Source organism: Manis javanica, chromosome 1, assembly GCF_040802235.1.
Source record: "Manis javanica isolate MJ-LG chromosome 1, MJ_LKY, whole genome shotgun sequence".
In the NCBI taxonomy this organism is placed as follows: Eukaryota; Metazoa; Chordata; class Mammalia; order Pholidota; family Manidae; genus Manis; species Manis javanica.
The window spans coordinates 76,603,427-76,625,349 of NC_133156.1; the positions used below are offsets into that span (position 1 = coordinate 76,603,427).

At 40.3% G+C, this 21,923-nt stretch overlaps 1 protein-coding gene across 5 annotated transcripts in view; it reads left to right on the top strand.

The window, feature by feature from the left end:
* The window catches only part of KIAA0825 (KIAA0825 ortholog), a 400,739-nt gene that overhangs the window by 19,337 nt on the left and 359,479 nt on the right, over positions 1-21,923 (top strand). For all 5 annotated transcript variants that reach the window (XR_012130162.1, XM_073233937.1, XM_073233922.1 and 2 more), the window contains exon 2: positions 1,609-1,758. The gene's annotated coding sequence lies outside the window, so the exon portion shown is untranslated. The remainder of the gene's footprint in view (positions 1-1,608; positions 1,759-21,923) is intronic.

Below are 21,923 nucleotides of genomic sequence, written 5' to 3' on the forward strand. Positions count from 1 at the left end.
AGTCTTAAGTTTTTCCTTTAGTCGAGCTGATTGCCTGAAAGCTATCAAGAGGGGCAGTTAACCCTAGAGCATGCTGACATTGTTATCAAGAAAGCAATTTCAGTTATTTATGGGTTTTCCAAGAAATCTTATGATATCAGCTATAGAATACAGGTGATGTGTTATAACTCTGTAATGGCTTCCTAGTGTTGGCATCTCTGCCTTAGTTCTTCAATGGAATAAAATCATTTCCTTCATTATAATTCCTGTTTACTTTTTTGTTCAGTTTCAGTTCCCAGAGTGGCTAAGTTGTCCATGAGGGTTTTTTGTATGTTTCTGATAAAATATCAAGTGGAAGTCAGCTTGGGATAATGGATATTAGTAACATGTAAGCACTGGTATATCAGATACCAGAGAAAGGCGAGAATATGAGGACAATTTATAAATCTCAAAAGGAACACATGGAAACTTCTTCATAATCATTGTGTAGCTGACCTAGGCCTAACCAAGAGTTGAGTTTGACTGATTATAGATAACAAAATAGTCTTTTCTATTAAAAATCCATCTATTATTCAACTTTTCTTTTAGGAAGGTGAGATAAAAGAAATAAAAAGTAAAGATTTTGGAATGAAGTAGTAAAACTCATTATTTGTGCATGATATGTAACTACAGGAAAAATATAAGTAAGAGTTTAGCAAATATGCTGGATAAAAACAAGTTATACAAGTATACACATATATAAATAAAAAATGAAAATATTTTTTTCAAAGATGTATACTAATATTCTAAACATGAAGTACCTAGGAATACATCTAATGTAAAAAAGATGTACAAAACTCCCATGGGGAAAATATAAAACATTATTGTGTGACAACAATAAGTGAAGGGATATACAACACACATGGCTTGGAAAACTCAAATGTTTTAGAGATGCCCAATTTGATTGATGCAATCTCAATCAAATTCTTGTCTTTTTTGGTTGGGAGGGGAGAGTACTTGACAAAAGATTGGAAAATGGTATGGAAAGACAAGGGGTATAGTCAAGAATAACAACAGTGTACTTCAGTGCTGGAAAAGACAAATAGACAGGTGGAATCTTACTAGTGAAAGTGTAGTGCAGAGAGCCACAGTAGTGGTGGCATTACCTAGGAGCTTGCTAGATATACAGAACCCCTGACCCCAACCCCAGATCAGTCAAATCAGAATCTGTTTTAACAAGATAATCCAGAATAGTGGGGAAATGGTTTTAATAAACTGTTCTGGGACAGCTGGTAACTAAACAGCAAAAAAGCGGTTGTATTGAAAAGCATGGCATGCAACCATCATTTACCCTCTCTGATCTATATTTCCTTAGGGACATTTGCAAAATCAGTGAGAATAAAAAGATTGTTTTGAATGTGCATTTTACTAGGTTCCTCTGTTATCCATGTGCATATAATCTGTGGAACACCTTCAGCTTTTCTTCGGTAACCCACCTTCATTATATCAATATATTTCTATCATCTCTTAGCCCAAGCCTGCATGTCATAACTTACTGATAGTGCTATCACTACCAGTGTAGACAGCAAATGTTGTGACCGTGTCTCCTTCATTGTGGCAGCAATAAAGTTTTATCTAATTATTTTATAGGTTCATTTGTGTATTTGGAACAGAACTCTGCTCAAGATACTAAAGAAAGGGCAGCTAACTCTTCTACTGGCATCTCGAAAGGAAATAATTTTCCAACTACTTAGGATTAGAAGACCAGCTCATTCAGAGAGTTTTCTGAAGAAAAGTTAGGTAAGAAATGTTTTCCTTCGTATTTTGAATAATTTGTGCTCTGCCTGCTCAGTTTCCTTGAAGGCTTCTGTAATTCTATTCCTTTGGCCTCTAAGAGAAATACAGTTAGTGTTTTCCTTTAAGAAGTTAGTGTGCCAGCCAGCTGTCAGCCTTATGATATACCTGATTTCCATTGTCAGGGAAGCACAATTCAATTTTAAACTAAGTCTTCTGCACAACAGTGCAGCCAGGCTGCCAGCATCTCTCTTTATGTTCCTTTCTTTGAAATTCTCCCTTCTATCCAAACAGTATAGCTTTATTTTTAAATTGTTTGTGTGAGATGAAACCACCACTAACTGACTTTACTTGTCTTTAGTTAAAAATAAATGAATTGAATGAAATAATCTGTAAGTATTTCAGCTACCCTTTCACATTTCCAGAAAATAAAATACACTGCTTGTTTAACTTATGACTTGTCTAAACATGTTGAAAGCATTGACTATAAGGCGTAACACTCAGCCTCTGAAAGGGAACTGTGACAAGTTCAGTCAGAAGGGAAAAGAGGAATAATTTATAAAAGGCACCGAAGGTAATGATGCCAGCCAGTTATTTTAAAATGCATCCATCTCACTTTTTAATGAATCAAGATTTGTCAATAGCAAATGTTTTATGCACCACTTCTGATAAAAGTGGCATGGAAGGAATGCAATGCTTTGAGGTTGGCTTCTTCAAAGCTTTAGGAGTGCCTTCAATTCAAAGATAATTTTTAAATAATAGATATTAAAAAGTATATTTAAATAATGTTAAGGTTGTGACACAAACACCAAATGACAAAATTCAGGAGTTTCAAAGCAGAGGCTGACATGCCATCACTATTTCACATAGTAACTGTTTTTTAAATTAGGAATGTAACAGACTGATTTGGGGATTGTGTGTCAGTTTAACTTTAAATTCTCTTGTTGTTTTGGTTGGTGTCACAACCTTAATGTCAGCTTTTCAAATAGGTTTCTACATTTCCTTTGGTTCAGGGTCATTAAAAAATGCATATGATAAATCTAAGAGGCATAAGTAGGTCACACTGGAGTGGAATTCCTTGCTTCTCTGGTTTTGAGAGACAGCAAATACCTGCCTTCTAATTGGAAAAAGTTAAATCAGATATTTTAGTAAATTTCTGTTGTTCATGAATATGATTCAGGCTAATGTGAGTCCAAATAACAAGACGTGATGTTGATATAATTCTGTTCACACTGTTATTTTTGTATCTGTAATCCTATTTGAATTCTTGGTTATCACTTCTATAGTTGTTACAAATCACAATTCTCACAGTGGATTTTTTTTTTCACTAAAAATACGAGTCAAAACTAATAATTATTTCATTTGAAGAATCGTTATTTGGTGTAGTTGAGAATAGGTAAACCCTACTTTAAAAACTTTCATATGGTAGTCCTTTATATAAAGCATTGCTATGCAGGTCTTTGGGGGTTACAATCTTGGTTTTTAAAGTAATGCTTGTTATAGAAAGTAAAATATAAAGTAAAATCTGATATTTTGCTTTAAAATTTTTTCCAGTACCACACTGGACATTAAAGAAGCAGGCAAGAGTATTTTGCGAGGAGAGAGATAAAGAGGAGAGAGGAGGGAGAGAATAATCTATTCAACCAAATTCCTCCCTTTTCCTTGATTCTTATTTGCCAAGATCTCAAGGGTCAACATTATCTATGCCGAAACCTAGTTTTAATTTAGAAAAATAAATATCAGAATCTGTCTTTTCATCATCTGTGTTACAGATAAAAAGGATGAAAAGAGAACCAAATTATTTGTGGATCTTTTATTGCTGACTCATAAAGATACTGACCAACCCAAAATACTTTATATCTCTCATCTCCTTGATTAAAGAAACACCAGGTTTTACACTTCCTGGTTTTTTATCAATGATTAAGTGAACATTAATCTTTCTTTTTAGCATATTCCATTCCATTCTTAATACCTCCTTATTTTTCATGCAGTGTTTAATTTGAGAAGTTCCTAACAGTTTTCATTTGGGATGTGGCTATGAAGATAGGTTATCTTCATTTCTCAATCCTAACTTTTACTTTTTCTTATCCCTTAGACCTTCAAAATCACATCATTATTTATTAAATAATCATGATTCTGACAAATAATATTCTTTCTAAACCCCAGTCTTCAACAATGACATAATCGTACTGCATTGTGTAGTGGTTTGAAAATACCTACAGTTGTCTGTGGAGGTTTTGGTTAAATCTTCCAGACTCATTTAATTGTATAGTGCTGCCCTTGTTTGAACACATTTTAAAAATCATTATTATCATTCACATTAATACTAGTTCTGATATTTATGAGTTAAAAATGAAAAATTTTAAACAAGAATGGCTATTTCTAAATTCAGAGGCAGCTATTCAAATAAATGAATTGGAACTCTGTATTCCTGAAATATAGAAGTTTTCTTGCAGAGAAATAAAATATTCTCTGTAAATATTATAGACAAAGCCAGCTTAATGCAAATTCATTTAGAACAGTTTCAGATTTATGTATTTAATAAAGCTGGGTAGTGGATCTAACTTATATATTTAATGACCTTCAATGTACAGTGATGTTCTAGTGACTGCCTGGAAAAGAATGATGAAATCTTATTTAATGTTTCTGCTACATCAGTCAATTTTATAAATGGATTTCTAATGGGAACGATATATGCTTTTAATAGTTTTCTGTAATATTAAGAGAGAATATTTATTGAATGCTTTCTATATGTCATCGACTGTTCTAAGTCCTATCCATGGATTATCTCACATAATCCTCATAACAACCCTTTAATGATTTCACTATTTTACAGATGTAGAGTTACACAAGGAGGTTACAAAACTAGTAAGTGACAGAGCTGGGATTCATACACAAGCCATGTGACTCCAGAGCTTGCACTCCAAGCCCTCACTACATAAAATGTAGTCCCTGGGCCAGCAATTTCACTATTTTCATTACTTGGGAACTTGTTAGAAATGCAAAATCTCAGGCCCCATCCCAGACCTACTGAAAATCTGAATTTTTAACAAGATCATTAGGTTATTGGTACATTAAAGTTTGAGAAACATAGTTCTAAACTACTACACTGTCCTGCTCTTACATACAAAATTAAGTATCCTTAAAAGTTTCTACTTCTGTGTATAATATGATATTGAATTCCCATCTTTATGCTATTCTGGGTGAAAGGAAAGGAGCGACACATAGCAGCAATTCACCGGAGAGTTCCGCTTTATTAGGGAAAGGTGCGGGGTTATATAGGAAGGGGCATGAATTGATTGAGGTGTCACTTCTGCGGGGCTGGTGGCTGTTGGCTAGGTGCTGGGATTGGGAGGGGGGCGAGAGGTGACTGGGCTTCAGGTGGCGCCGGCGGGAACTGAGGACCCCGAAGAGAAGCCGGAAGTTTGCCATCTTACTGGTGGGGACCCTTCATTCCCCCCTTTCTTCTCTATGGGTTTGTGGACGTTGCTTTCTCTCTGGCTGCTTCCTGCTGAACAGGGGCGGAGAAGGGAGTGAGGACTTGAGGATTGGGAGGAAAGGGTTGATAGGACTCCCCGCAGTAAGGACGAGTAGATGTGGACTTCTTCAGGTTTGGAAATCAATGAAGGTTCCCTGTAACCATAGGTTGGCCAAGAGGATATGGGTGTCAGGAGCCAGGCGTCTGTGGCTATTGTTTCCAGGAACAGTTTCCAGTGGAGAGAGGGGTCCATCTCAGCGTGTGGTGAGGAGGTCACGTGAGGGTGAGGGATCTTCTGTGGCCAGAAGCTGGTAGTTCCTGAGTAAAAGCTGGTTGAAAGCTTGATTAGAGATTTTTCCGACTTGGGATTTGATGAACTTTATTATACAGGGTAAGAAGAGACAGGCGAGAAGAATGATTATTATGGGGCCTGCAATGGGCCAGAGCCAGGTGAGGAGGGGGTTTGTTAGTATTGACGAGAATGGGTTGGAATTGGAAGCAGAGTGGAGACTGGAGGCAAGGTCGGTGAGTTTGGTAATGTCAGTTTCTACAATGCCAGATTCGTTGATGTAATAGCAGCACTCTTCCCAGAGGAAGACGCAGGTGCCGCCCTTCTCGGCTGTAAGCAGATCTAGGGCCTGCCGGTTTTGAAGGGTGACTTTAGCTAGCGAAGTGACCTGTCTTTGGAGAGAGGCTAGAGAATCGGCAGTGGATGTCAGGGCTCCCTCAAGTTTGGCGTTGAGATCTCTAACTGCCTATAGAGAGTGACCCAAGGCTTCTCCCGGAAACCCTGCCCCAATGGCTGAGGTGATCAAAGAGCTACTGACCATGATGGGAAGGAAAGCAGCTCTTTTTGTGCACGAGGGCAAGGGAGGTTGGAGCTCAAGGAATTCTGCCATGCTGTAAAGTGTAAACTGTGGGATTAGGGTGACAAGAATGCAGGGTGTATCAGAGTTGAGAGGCACTGAGTTGAAAAGACTGCTATTACACTAAAAGAAGTGTCCCGGTTGCGTAAAAGTCTTAGAGCCGGAGGTAGGGGTGTAGATAGAGAGGCAGTGAAGTGCGCTGGAAGGGGGTGGAGTTGGGCTTACACAGTGGTGGATGGTGAGATTGTCTGCGTATTCTGGTTCCCATAAGGGTATGTCTGCCAGGGGGCAGAGGGGTTGTCTTTCTGCATGGAAGGAGTAGTTGGAAATATTAAGGGGCACGGCGGCCAGCAGTGGGCGCTGTAGTGATGCGCACAAGAAACAATTGGCTGTGTTAAGGGTGTGGCTGAGAAAGATGGTGGTGTCCTGAATGAGCTGTAATGAAGAGTAGGAGAAATGGGAAGAGGGGTGGGGATAAGAAGATGAAGAGGTGCTATCAAGAGTTTGGATAATGACTTTTTCGGAATGTCTGCAATCTGATGCAACTTGAGAGATCTGGGAATGAGAGGGAACATACTTTTGAGAGATATGAAGGGTACTGTGGGGGGTTGAGGACCCCCCATAGTAAACTGAGGCTGTGACTCTGGCAGCCCATCGAGAGTCCCAGGGATCTGGGATTGATAAGGAGAATGAGCCATTGGGATATTTCATGAAACGGTTGGAGGAGTAATACTGTGGGTACTGGAAGTTACCCATGTAGTGAATGGCACAAGACCAGTAGGGACATCTCCTGTAGGTATCTGGCCATCGCCTGCAATAGGCTTGTTTTTGGTCATAGAGGAAGCAGAGGTAGGGAGAATAAGGGTAGCTGCTAGTGAACACTTCGGTGGAGGGAGGAAAGTGGAGGTATAAAGGCTCAGAGCAGCTTTTCAGAGGGCAGTCTGGTGTGGCAATGAGGGCAGTAACTTTTGTTTGATGCTGTGTGTAAGTCTGTCTGACTTTGAATCGCCATACAAAGGAGGCTGGGGTGGTGGGGAAGACAATAGGAATGAGGAAAAAAAGCGAGAGAGCAGTAAAGGAGGAAAAAGTCATGATTCGGGTATGGATGGCAAAGGGGGTGAACGGGATTTTGGAGGAAAGAGGACAGTAAGGTCAGGAGTCTGGAGGGAGGGAGAGTCTGTAAACTTTTGTAGGTTAAGAGATCTTTTAGGTGATGTGGGGACAGAATGGTAAGGGGCGCCCTGAATGTCAGTTTATGAGCCTCTTTCTGTAAGAGCTGTCTAGCGGCTAATGCTCGTAGGCAGGGGGCTCATCCCCGAACTGTGGGGTCTAATTGCTTGGAGAGATAAGCTACTGGGGCAAAGGATGGGCCATAATATTGGCCTAGGACTCCTAGAGCTTGACTGGACCTCTCATGAATGTATAATGAGAAGGGCTTCGACAAATCAGGAAGATGGAGAGCTGGGGCTTCCACAAGGGCTTGACAGAGCTTAATGAAGGAGTGTTGGGGTGAGGAGGATAAAGGTTTTTTAGGGGGGCTCTTGCTGAGGTTGTATAGGGGTCTTGCCAACAGGGTGCAGGGAGAAGTTAGGGATCTATGTTCTAAAATATCTAGCTAGGCTTAGAAAGGGCCTAGAAAGGAAAGGATTTTTGTCTTGGTTTTGGGAATGGGCAGGTCAGAGAGGAGCCATTTTCTGTCTAAGATAATGGACTTTCTTTGTTGAGATATAAGGAATCTGAGGTAAGTGATAGGAGGGGAAGAGATTTGAGCTTTGACGGGGGATACTCGGTAACTTCTGGAAGCTAGAAGGTTAAGTAGGGAGGCAGTGTCAAGTTGAGACTGTTCCCACGAGAGACTGCAGAGTAGAAGATTGTCTATGTATTATAAGGTGGACTTGGAGTGATCATGATGAAACTGTTTGAGGTCCTGAGCTAGGACCTGTCTAAAAATATGGGGACTATCTCGGAAGCTTTGTGGCAAAACTGACCAAGTGAGTTGTTTAGAATGTCTTGTGTATGGGTCCGTCCAGGTGAAGATGAAAAAATCTTGGGAGCAGGGGTCTAGAGGGATAGAAAAATGGGTCTTTGAGATCTAGGACTGAGAAGTGGGATGCTGAGGCTGTATGGATTTGTAACTAAGGGATGGATAGGGACAATGGCTATGTTGATGAGGCAAAGGTCTTGGACAAGGCGGAAAGATCCGTTGGTTTTTTTAACAGCTAATATGGGGGTATGTCTTTGAGATCTAGGACTGAGAAGTGGGATGCTGAGGCTGTATGGATTTGGAACTAAGGGATGGATAGGGACAATGGCTATGTTGATGAGGCAAAGGTCTTGGACAAGGCGGCAAGATCCATTGGTTTTTTTAACAGCTAATATGGGGGTATTAAATGGGGAGTGAGTGGGTCTGCTTGAATGATGGGTTGGAGGCCTATGAGGGCTGAAGTGGTCAGGGGGTATTGGGCCTGACAGATATACTGAGAGGGGTCACATAATTTGATAGAGGCAGGGGGACATAGGGCCACGGAGGAGCTTGTAATGTCCCAAACTTTGGGATTTACAGGGTGTATGAGGGCAGAACCGGAGCTTTCATTGGGTAGAGGGGGGTCATCGGCTATGAGGGCCATCAGAAAGGGAGTACTGGGGGCTGTGGGAGTGGATATAGTTATGGAAACGTGGAGGAGGGAAAGGATGTCTCGTCCTAGTAAAGGGATGGGACACTGGGGCATAACCAGGAAGGAGTGGGAGAAAGGTATGGGATTGTCTTGGATTGTGCATAAAAGGGTGGGTGGGGGGTTTAATGGGAAAATCTGTTTACCTCCTACTCTGACTATAGGAGTAATGGCTGGCGTGGTAGGGCCCCGGTATTCTCACAAGACTGAGAAGGTGGCTCCTGTATCTAGGAGGAAGGAGATGGGGTGACCGTCTACTGTTAGAGTAACCCTGAGCTCCTGTTTGGTGATGGAAATGGTCGGGCGAGAAGCTCCCGGGCCCCATCAATCTTCTTCTGCCAGCCCCACTACGGCGGGCTTAGGATGGGGGTTGTTCGTCCAGCCTCCCCTTTGGGTGGTTGGGCAATCAGACCCCCAGTGGCCCTTTTTGTGGCATCTGGGGCATGGGGTGGTAGGAGATCTGGGGGAGGGGCACGCCCTTGACCAATGTCCCTCTTTTCTGCACTTGAAACAAGCTCTTGGGGGGGCTTGTTTGTAGAGGGGCGCCCAGGTTGTGGTTTTATCAGCTGGGCCAACATCTGGAAATTGGCCTGATCAGCCTTTTGTTTACGGCATTCTTTCTCCTGATCAGCCTTTTGTTTACGGCATTCTTTCTCCTCCTCCTGCTTATGGAAGACTTTAAAGGCCACTGTTAGGATCTCAGTCTGTGGGGTAGCGGGGCCCTGTTCTAACTTTTTGAGTTTAGCTTTAATGTCGGGGTAGCCTTGAGCTAGGAAGTATGTCATAAGGACATGTCTTCCGTCAGGTGTTTCTGGGTCCAGGCTGGTATACTGTAATAGGGCTTGAGTGAGTCTGTCTAAGAACTCGGAGGGGATTTCATCTCTCTTTTGAATTATGTCTTGGAGCTTTTGAAAACTGACTACTTTACAAGCTGCCCTTTTTCAGACCTGCTATTAAGCAGGAGGCAAAAATATCTCGAGAGCGGAGACTCATGGTGGTGTTATAATTTCAGTGTGGGTCTTGTTCGGGGACAGCAGTGGGGCCAGGGAGATAGGTGGGGTCAGTCCTGTGGGTTTCAGTAGCCTGCATTTGGGCGAAGTCCTAAACTCGTCTACTCTCTTCAGGGAGGAGAGTATTGGCCAGAAGCATGAAAATGTCATGATGTGTGAGGCTGTAAGACTGGAGGGTCTATTGAAACTCCCTGATGTATGTCATGGGATCAGTGGAAAAGGAACTTAGGCGTTTCTCTAGTTGGGCTAAATCTCTTAAGGAGAAAGGGATGTGAACGCGCACGCTGCCTTCGGATCCTGCTACCTCCCGGAGGGGGGCGATAATTTTGGGAGGCTCTCCGGACTGAGTCTGAGGGGGACTGAAGGGTTCTGGCTCAGTCTGTGGGGGAGTGACGCGGTCTAGCCGTGCCTAGTCGAGCAGGTCCTGAAGTGCAGAAGGGGGGCAAAGAAAATAAAGAAAGATAGAATCGGACCCACCTGTCGCCAGCTAGCAGCCCAGCTGCTTACTTCTGCCGCTCTAGTTGGGCTTGAACTCATGACTGAATTAAGAGTCCCATGCTCTGCTGAGCTACAGCAGGGCTCCAGTTAATTGCTTATGGAATGCGTTGTTTTCTATTCCTGCCACATCGGCAAGTGGGGGAAGGGCATAGCTAGAAGCAGGGGCGGTGTTTCTACACATCTTCAAGGTCTCCCTATTTTCAGAGTGAGGAGTCTTGGCAAGATATGTTTTTGTGGACAGATAACTTCTAAGGACTGCACCGGTTGTTCTCTAGCTTGTGCTTTCCCATGCTGCCTTCAGACATGGGGGGAGGTGCTTTCCCATTCTCTCTACAAACGTGAGAAGACAAAGGCGGTGCCTAACAGGGGAGAAACAGGTGATGAGGGCAAAGACAGAGGAGGCCCCCGGGACCTAGTTAAAGGGGGGCTGAAAGGCTCAGGCTTAATCTGCAGGGAATGAAGGTGGAGGAGGTGAGATGGGGGAGGAGATGGTTGGGGAGGAAGGGAGAAGGGCTGTTGTAGGAGAAGAAGGGGAAGGGAGGGAACAGGAGGCTTCTGCGGGGGCGGCGGCTTGCAGGCTAGGAGAACTTGGGAGGGGGCGGGGAGAGGAGGAGGTGGAAAGCTTCAATATAGGGAATCTCCTTCCATTTTTTCAGGCGCTGGCAGTAGTTAAAAAGATCGCGAGTGATGTTAGGATCAAGAGTTCCCCCTGCGGGCCATTGCTTGTTATTGTCTAGGGGGGTATGTCGGCCAATCTTGGGAGCAATATTTACGGAGAAGTTTTGGTTTTATATCAGGCATCAGGGAGAGGGTAGCCAGATGCTTAAGCAGGCATTCAAGAGGTGAACTTTCAGGGAGGGATGAGGAGGCTCCCATGGCTAAAGGACAAAGAAGGAGACAAACAGGGGAAGACGAACGGAGATCCTCGGACTGGAAGCAGACCACAAGGAGACAAAGGGCGTCCCCGATGATCCTTGGTGGTCTGCGGAAACTCGTATACGAGTCGGAATTTCTTGGGAAGTGTGGGTCGTCACCCAGACTTCCCTAAGAAGGCAGAGTGCCAGAGTCTCGAGGTACCTAGCGCTAGGCGTTTTCGGCGGACGGAACAGAAGGAGGAGGGGGGGAAAAGGGAGCGTTCTCATCCACAAAGGAGTCACCTCGTTTATGGCTGTTGGAGGGGGATGCCTGAGAGTCAGCCGCAGCCGTGAAGGCCTGAGGCGGGGATTTATGACTGTCGGAGGAGGGGCCTGAGCGTCCGCCGCAGCCGTAAAGGCTTGAGGCGGGGATTTATGGCTGTTTGGGGAGGGGCCTGAGGGTCCGCCGCAGCCATGAAGGCCTGAGGCGGGGAGAGTTCCCTCCTCATCCCCGAGCGTCAGGGCCTTGCCGGACGATCACGGTCAATGGCACTGCGATAGCTTGGGGAAGAGTGGCCCACCCCGGGGAAATTTTGCTTAAAAACTTTCAGCACTGATGGAAGGGATGGTGAATGCGTTTGACTGTCGGAGGAGGGGCCTGAGCATCTGCCGCAGCCGTAAAGGCTTGAGGCGGGGATTTATGGCTTTTGGAGGAGGGGCCTGAGGGTCCGCCGCAGCTGTGAAGGCCTGAGGCGGGGAGCATTCCCTCCTCATCCCCGAGCGTCAGGGCCTTGCCGGACGATCACGGTCAATGGCACTGCGATAGCTCGGGGAAGAGTGGCCCACTCCGGGGGGAAAACTTACCTAAAGGCCAGAGAGGAGTGGTGAGTGTGATGAGCCAGCGCCGGAAAAAGAGGACGAGGGCAAGCTGCTGCTGGTGTCGGGGGAAGACGGGGCCCAGTTGGGGTATCCCGTCTCCCGGGTTTCGGCACCAATGAAAGGAAAGGAGCGACACATAGCAGCAATTCACCGGAGAGTTCCGCTTTATTAGGGAAAGGTGCGGGGTTATATAGGAAGGGGCATGAATTGATTGAGGTGTCACTTCTACGGGGCTGGTGGCTGTTGGCTAGGTGCTGGGATTGGGAGGGGGGCGAGAGGTGATTGGGCTTCAGGTGGCGCCGGCGGGAACTGAGGACCCCGAAGAGAAGCCGGAAGTTTGCCATCTTACTGGTGGGGACCCTTCACTGGGTATCCCTTTTGTGTATAAAGTATATTATAAGATCTAAGAACTAAACATGGGCAGGAATCCAAAGTAAATACAGGTTATCCTGAGATCAGTTGTTTAAAGAACAGGAAAAATAAACCCAATATAAGCAGCAAGTCTTTCTTTCTACAATGGCAGTTAACTACTTCAACATCCGAGACCTAGAATCACAGTGTAGCCTGTGAATACAGACTCAAAAGATAGGCTGCCTGGATTTGAAACTCAGCTGCCATTTCTAGCTGAGGGACCTCAGGAAAGGTACATAACTCTGCACCTCAGCTTCATCAACTGGGCAATGAGGTCTAAAATGGTACTTACTCTCCAGGATTGTTGTAAAGATGAAATGAGTCCATCCATGTAAAGGATTTAGAACAGGACCTGATACAAAGTGAACGATAGCTACTCTAGTTGTTACCTATGATTCCTATCTTAGAATGGATTCACATCTCATACTTTGTTAACAATTGGTAATAAAACACCAAATATTTTTGTTAAGAGATCTCCATACATAAAGGGATATCTTTACTGTTACAGTCCAAATTACAAGCTTCAGTTTTTGTATTTTCTGAGAACTGTCTTCCTGTGGCACTTCCTTTCTGTGGGTTCTGCTAAATATCTCTTGACTGTGGTACTTAACCAGTTAAGTACAATGAAATCAGCTCAAAATCAAAATGAAAAGTGTTTAACAGTTGGGGGTAAAATTGTACTATTATCTCACCTGGCTTTAGTACATCTGCATATCAATAGGTGTTCCTCAGGGGTGGATAAAAGTTCATCTCCATATCATTGGGTAATTACCTGGGCAATGGAGGGCTTATTTGAACCTGAGAGGTGATGGGGAGTGCTGGTTTTGCTTCTGTTGGAGCAGGGAAAAGAGATGGCTGCAGACTACAGTTTGTAAGCAAGAAATGGCTTTTAAACTTTATTTCTCCCTTTGACTGATTTCAGTTCTAGAGACATTTTGTCCCAGGATTTCCTCTCCCTGGATTTACAAAAGTATGTTGAATTTTTAAGTATATGTGCTTTTAAACAGAATAAAAATTATGAGGATTTTAAGCCTGTTTGACCTCCAATTGCATAAGTAATACAGAAAAAATTTTTTTAGATGAATAAAGAATGTTTGTTTAAAGGCTGAATGCTCCAGAAACATGTTTGTTTTCTTTGGGTGAACATAAGTCTGAAGTTTATCATGGTTGTCTTTAGGGGCATAATGATTTGGTGTGCAAGTACTCAACAACTTTTGTTCAAGAGTACATCTAATGTGTGAAGCGAGAGTGTATGTTCCTGGAAAGGACCATTTTGAAGGCTGATTTGTGAAAGACACTGAGATAAAAATACTTGGTGAAAAGAATGCCATGGGAAACTTTTAAGTTGCCATTTCCAGGTTTGACACCTAGAGAGTTCGTTCACTAACCCATGGATGAGACCTAGGTATTTGCATTTTTAACAAATGACTGGGTAATTCTGCTTAAATAATTTTGGACTGCACTTTTAGAAACATTGCAGTAGAGGCAAAGACATGAATTGAAAAAGTTTTGCTGACTACCCATTCTTTTTTGAAACATTGTCCTCTTTGATTCTTTTTTTTCCATCTGACCCCACTGTCTCTTTGGCCTTTCTTCTACCCCTGTTAGTGGTCCCCATGGTAGTGCTTAATTTTCTGCTTTTCTCTTTTTTACCCTTTCTCAAAGAACATCTCTTCTAGACTTATCAATCATCTTTGCAGATGGTTCTACAAAATGATCACAAAATAATTAAAAATCTCTAAGCCAAAATGTGGGTGCTGAAATTAATTTAGCAATTGTAGGCAATGTGTTGAAAAAAAAAAAGGAAGAATGAGAAGAAAAGAAAAGGAATGGGGGGAATAATGTTCCCAGCCCAGGGAAAATTACTTTGAAGTTGAAATCACTCAAAAGGAGAAATAAAGGAGGAGAAACCTGTTTATTGCTTACAAGCCATTGTCCACTTCTGCTCATCTCTCTCATGACCCAGCTGCAGAAAAAGGGGCCCCACCCAACCTCTCAGGTCCAGATATGCCCTTGCTCCCCTTGTAATTACCTATTGATATGGAGATGACTACTTCTCTCCACCCCTTGGAAACACCTGTTGATATGGAGCTGCACTAAGGCCAGGTGAGAGATTCTGAAAATACTGCAATTTTACCCACAAACAGATTAGAATAGAAAATATCAAGTTTTAAGGGTAACTAGTGTTTCATGAAGCTTTTGTTTAAGACATGTGTGCACATATACACATTAGCTTACAATGCATTTTTAATCTGTGAATTATAGTCCAAAAATTTTGAAAGATACTGCCTGAGTGTTGGTCTCCTGATCTTCAATGTGACATTATGAGCACTATCTTTTCTCATGCATAGACCTCATATACCTCTTCCATCTCCATTCTGGACATTCCCATCTTTATAAGCCACCCCAAATCATCATGTGTAAACTGAATTTTCCATGCCTTCATGTCTCCATCTACCTCTTAAGTTTTTAAAATCTATTCATAAACTATCATTCTGTCATTCAAAGTAAAGTTTAAGATTTCCTTTTGTGGATAAAATGAGAGTTCCTGTGGCCAGAATTCTCACATGGACCTGGTTGACTAGCTCACTGCACACCTGTGGGCAATTTGACTCTATAAAAAGATACGTAGCTCACTGCACACCTGTGGGCAATTTGACTCTATAAAAAGATAGCGCACGACACGGTGGCAGGGCTGCAAGGCTGCAGGAGAGCAGGGCAGAGACTGGAGTGGTGGTGGTGCTGAGGACAGAGGCCCAGAGGACAGCTGTGTGGGACGACTGTGCAGAAAAGCCCAGAGGACAGCTCTGCAGACAGAGGGGCCCAGAGGCAGAGACTGCCTTGCTGCATACAGATTCGCTCTGAGTGAATGGGATTCTAGTGACTGACCTGCTACCTGGAAATAAAGTTGGGTATAACCTTTTCACCCCAAAGAGTGTTTTGCTGTCATTTTCTTTGCTCACACTGAATCCATAACAGACTTGCACGGGGCTGAAACCTATTGGCAAGACACCTTTGTAAATAATTTAGCTGTTACTGCATAAACTTGCTTATAGCCTCATCTTTCTACCCTTGGCAGCAGAAAACCTCATGACAACCGTAGTGTTAGCCCTGTCCTTGGCTAGCTTCCTGATGGCTCTCTTGTTTATACACTGTGTGTGGTGTCTATGGCTGCCTTCAGCAAAACTGTAACTGCCCTTGACAACAAGTATGCCCAGCTCTGTATGATGCCTGCCTTCTTTTCTTAGCCACTACTGTCATAATCAGTCTTTTATTGCATTGGTTTTTTTTGCCCAGTAGCAGCCCCACTGTGGCCTTGATCCTTTGCTCTTTACTAATGACGTATCTCCAAGTTTTCTGCCTCCTAACATGACTTGAGAATTTTCACATTGTCCTGTTTGATGCCTCTGATGACTGGGTCTGAAATCCAAGCTTGTTCGGGGACGTGTAACACCTTGTTTTCTCTCAGCTATAATTGTCTGCTTCACTCAACAACCATAATGAATCTATTCATACCCTGGAAAGTCATTTCAAAAGCTACCTTTCCTTTTCTCACGCTCCCATTCTCTTCCTTTTCATCATCACCTTCATCTGGATTCATCTGCTTTCCTCCTAATTGATCTGCGTACCTCTATTCTCTCACCCAACACCAAACTGTCTTAACATCCTGTTGGATAAATATTTATAAAACACTTGTCACATACTGCCTTAGTGAAAAAACAAACACAAAGACAAACAAACAAAAGCTATGGCTCCCTGCTTTGCACAGAAGAGAGTCCAGATATTTTCCAACTGGAGAAAAAAATGGCCTTAGCTTACCTATTTGGCCATAACGTGCCTCTTTAATTTCATCTTTCACTATTTTCATCCATGAATTTTCTGCTCTGGCTCTCCAGAGCAGTCCCATTTGTATTCCAGGTATGTTCTCAGCATTTGCATCACCAGGGCCTGTTGGTGGTACTTCATAAAACTCGGGCAAATGCCAGCACATACAAAGAAACCTTAAGATGGGGACGTAACTGCATTGGTAGTAAACAAGTTCCTAAGAGCCCAGGTTGTGGGAGAGGAGGGAAATAAGCAGGGGATGAACTCATTTACTTCTAATGTTACTGTCCAGCTTAGGGTTCTTACATCTTCCCTTCACTACTATTAGATCTTTGCCAGAATTGGAGGGTGCTTGTGGTATCTGTGAGGCTATGGATTTTGGAAGATCAGTGCCTCCTACCTTTAGGAATGCCTCTTCCCTTCTCTTGGTGGCTTGACTTCCCTATCTCAATCTGCCCACAGGAAACTTCCCACTGCAAAATTCTAGATCTTTTGTTAATTGTGCTACTCAATGATAACTAAATTAACTAATGCCTTGTAACATTTTTTTTGTATCTTTTTAAACTTGTTTTTGCTTCTTTTGTGTCAAAAGTAGGACATGCTCATTATAATTTCAAATAAAAATAGATTATAAAGAATAAAAACTCCCCCTTTTTCTCCTGTCCCTTTTTAGTTCTACCACCCACAGATTAGCATTATTAATATTTCTTTGAATATCCTTCCTGATTTGGGGGGTTCTTTTTTAAAGTATTATACTGTGTCATGCTGTATATTTAGTTCTACAACTTTTTAAAAATGAAAATATCCTGGAATCTTTCCATGTCATGCCATTCAGAACAAGAGTATAATTTTTACAGGTACTTAAGCTCCATTTTGTGTTTTTTATATTGTTATTTAAAATATCATATGTTGACATTACATCATATATCCAGTTTGCCCAGGATAGCCCTGTTTTTGCCTTTTGTCCTAGTATTTCATCTGGTTTAGCATTTATGTCAGATTCTTCATTTTTTAATGAAGTATTAATAGTTGCATAAACCAGGTTTCTAGAGACCTCCACTTTGTACTTGCACATTCTGACATCATCTCATATGTGAAATGCCAATATATTAAACAGAATTCTCACATTAACATATGGTTAAATTGGCAATAACCCATTTCCTTCTTCTAGATTCTTTCCAGAATAAACTAACACATCTTCTTCAAGGGCAGCATGAAAGGTGCTTACTGATAAAGTGAATGCACTGTGGCATGAGCAGTTAGACAGAGCTTTCTTAGGTGGTGGTGGTGGCATAAGTATTCAGTGTTGTAACCTCTGTGGGCCACTTCTGTGCCAGCCTCTTTCGCTGGGCCCATGCCCTATTATTACATGGACTGTACATTTCCCAGCCTTTATTCAGGCTTGCCATAGAAGGAATGCAGTCTAACTATTGATACAAGGGTTTTGTCAAGTATCATAAGGTATTAATCTACAACTACTTGTTTATTTTGTTGTTGGGTAACACATTTTTATTTTGTAATAACCCTTTTGGTGACAAGAATTTAAAGAAAGGCAAGCATGTTAACAGTACTGAATTTCCTTTGAATTGCCAAAAAGAATTAATGTGTAGCTTGCTCTGCAGGGCTATTAATAATGTCACTGATGACTTAAAGATAAGAAAATACGTATCTGCTAAAGAAACATCAAAATCTACTGCATAGTCATAATTTAAGCCTGTGCCTGAAAATACATACTAATACTTAGCTGCAGATGGTACAATTGTGTCCCAATCTGTGAAACATGTCTTTTCATTTAGATCAAGTGACTATTCTAAATTAATTTCTCATTTTCAGTTTCTTGTGCATGTATGGAAGGTGAAACAATAACTGTTAACATTATTGGTTTCATTAAAAAAACTTTATAAACAGTTAAATTACACCAGTTTTACATCAGTATCATTGGATACTTCTGATAAGAAAATCAATCAGTTCCACTAATGGTTCAACTTTCATGTCTAATTTATGGACTGAAAGTAAAGTATTTAAAAGTTCATTCTGTAAAATGTGAAAAACTTGATATTATTGTGAATACTACTGTAAATCAGGTTACAAACTGCAACATGATAAAATTACTTGCTCTTAGGAATATTTAAAATACGCATGGTGGAACATAAAATTATAATATTTTTAAAAATAAAGGTAGAACCTAAGGGGAGGTCTATACTTGGACTTTGCTGTGATGAACATGGTAATTCATAACTGCATCCAAAACATGCAAATTACCATTCTAAATAGATGATGTAGTTATCAAAAAGTACAAATGTGTTTATACATACACAAAATAACCAGTATAAATTTTTATGATTAGATTCATATTGAAGAGAAAAAATAACTTCAGCATGGCAGTATACAGCTTCTCTTTGGATTTTAGAAATGTTTGAGACTTTGAAGAATTACTTTATAAATCAACTTTAAGTACCCTAGCATGGTATTAAATCCTCTTGTAAAAGCATCCTCTAAATTTTGGTTGCAGTTTCTTAAAAATCTATTAGAAATCTTTAATCAAAGCATTTAACAAATGCAAGGCAAAAAAATAAATCAATTCATATGAAGCTTTTGGAGAATTACAATTATGAAAAGAAAGCTCAAAAATAGAAATACATTGAAATGTGTCCCTATGAAATCAGAAGGGGAACCAAACAAATTAAATGATGAGAACTCAAATGGTGTACAAGATTTAATTGTGAAATTCCATAATTACATTTTGAAATATCTGGACTTACAGAGAAAATATTTTGATAGAGCTTGTATTTTTAATTGAATAATTTATATGGTAGTCTAGAATGAGGTTAAACTGGAAAGCTTACAATTTTGTAGTTCTAAATTTAGCAAAATATTGAAAATAATCATACATATTTATTTGAAGAGTTTTATTTTTTTTAAAGTATTGGTCAAAAATGGTATTCGGCATGGAGACAAGAAAAATATTACCTGTGAAAATATATTAGAATAAAATATTTATGTATTTCATCATTAAAAATTAAATTAAAATAAGGATATTCTCCACTACCAAAATTCACTCTAAACATAATAAATTTACCAGGTAGCTAGCACCTGAGGAAGAGTATATTGAAGAGTCATTTGAAGGTGGCAAAAATATAAACTGTACTAACCCTGAAATGCAACTTGGAAAAATATGAACATAATGTAATTATATTAAAAAAATACACTCTTCAGAAAAATATCTTTGACAGGTACATACAAGTAAAAAATTGATTAAAGTATATGAAAATGTATCAAGAATTATATATATTTTTAATATTAAAATACTATAAATTACTTTAATGAGCACAGTTATAGGATTTTTTTTGAAACAATGTTATTTTTGAAAATAATTTTTGAATATAATTATATAGAGCCACAGATACAATAAAACCACTTAATTGGTCAGTAAATATTTCAAAAATCATGTAATTTAAATTATTTTCAGTACCTTTTTACTCTAAAAAGTCCTAGTTTAGATGATAAATCATATGGTACATATGCTTTATCCCCTCCTTCCCAAATTTCATTTCCTCTCTTATGTATATATGCTCTATCCCCTCCCTTAATTCCATTTCCTCTTTTTCAAATGATTGCTTTATGTTTATATATGACATGTACATGTAATATACATGTTTATACATATAATTCTTATACTTTAAAATATGTTATCTCTAAAAACATCAGTTCTCCCTACTAATTAACTCCTGATTTTTCTTTCTCTGAGTGTGAATTTTCTCCCACTTATGTAGACTTAAAATCTTGCTATAAACACTGATTCCTCTCTCTTGTTTTACCAAGATCATTCTGATGGTGGGATAATGAATGAGTTAGAAGATGATACAAAACAATAGGGAGACTTGAGGAAACTGTTGCACTAATCCAGACGATGGATTTCAAACCTATTCAGCAGCAACAGGAGGCAGTGGATGGATATGATTGACATAAAGAAAGCCTGATTTTTAGCTGTGACATTGCTGAGAGAATATTTGGAATGTGGGGATGACTCCCACATTTCTGACACGAGTACTTAGGTTGTTAGTAGTGCTGCTAACTATGATAGGGACCTCAAGAAAAGAAAGAAGCTTCAGAGGAAGGATAATAAGATCATTTGAGGGCTTGTTGAATTTACAGTACCTGTGGGACTTTGAAAACAGTTATCCAGTATGAAGTTGAAGAGTTAGAATAAGAACCCCACACTGAGTTTGTAGTAGAAGATATGTGAATGGATGAAATTGTCCAGTTAGAAAACTGAGAGGAAGAGAAAGAAAAGGAGCTGATAAAGGAAACTGAGCTGTGGTGTCCAAGATAAGAGTTGGGAAAAACAATGCTCTAGTAGCCAACAGATACGCCTTTGAAGAGCCCAGGACTAGTGTTAAATGAAGCAAATTGGAGAGAAGATTTGCGTTTGGCAACTGTAAGGTTCTAATAACGAGGAGGAATTCAGCCTAGCTTAGACAGGAAATGTCCCTAGAAATATTTGACCATTTGAAACTTTTAGATTTATTTAATATATTAAATTTCAAATATATAAGTCCATAGTATAGTTTTGTACTGCAACTTTTATTTTAATACCCTTCTACAAACTTACTAAAATTCATTTTTTACTCTGAGTTTTTAGAGGTTTTACATTAAATATACAATGGCACATTAATTAATATAAAATGAACTTTTTAATTTCTTATCAAGAGCACCAATTCTGTTATAATTTGATACATAGGACTCTTCTGGAAATTTGACTTTGAAATTGAGTCAATCTGGGACAATAAAAAATCTCTTAACTTTTAAACAGTTAAATATCTTTAGGTTTCATTCTTAGAACCTTTTTCTCAGTGTTATCTATAGGTAAAATTCTAATTTTTTGCGTTTTATTTACTTAGCTGTTATTTTTCAAAATCATGTCAAGAATGTATCTTTACACTTTAGTAATTAAAGCACACAATTTAAGTCATTTTCTTCCTATAATCTGTGCCGCTACAGTATCTTTTATATGTTCATTTTGATCCCTCAGCTTTGGTGTATGATTTATCTTTTAGTAGAAAAATGCTGGGTCCTTTCATCACAATTACAGTCATTGGCCTGATAATCCTGTGAGTCAATCTGCACAAAACAACAAGCTCATATCACAGTCCTGGCAGGTTTAGTTAAAATTAAAATGCATGCTCAACTGTAGAGATTGTCAAGTGTGGAAATAATATTTGTCCAGCTGGACAGCTTTCTTTTGTAGTTGCTAAATGAAAGTTGAGATTCTGTCTGCTCCTTGAAAGCTTCTGTGTCATGAAGGTAATTTGGACTGTTTGTGGTTTGACAGGGATTATTAAAATCAGATGAAGTGAAGGGAAGCAAGTGTGAGAAAGCAAAATTGACACTGACACTATTATTTGCAGCTTGGATCATGATGACTGTGTTGATATGATAGATTCACTGTTGAGATATGTTAAGCAGCGAATAAAGTAAAAAGCAAGTATGGTGATGGATTTTCAGACTTATTACGAAGAAATCCAATATTTACTTTTGCTGATTGCTCTTTAAATAGATTTTCTTGTCATTTCATATGAATTTAACCAACAACAAATTATCCTTCCATTCAACTATAGAATTAAAAAGTGTATTGCAAAGGCAGCAATAATAGAAGATTAAATATTAAAGAAATAGCT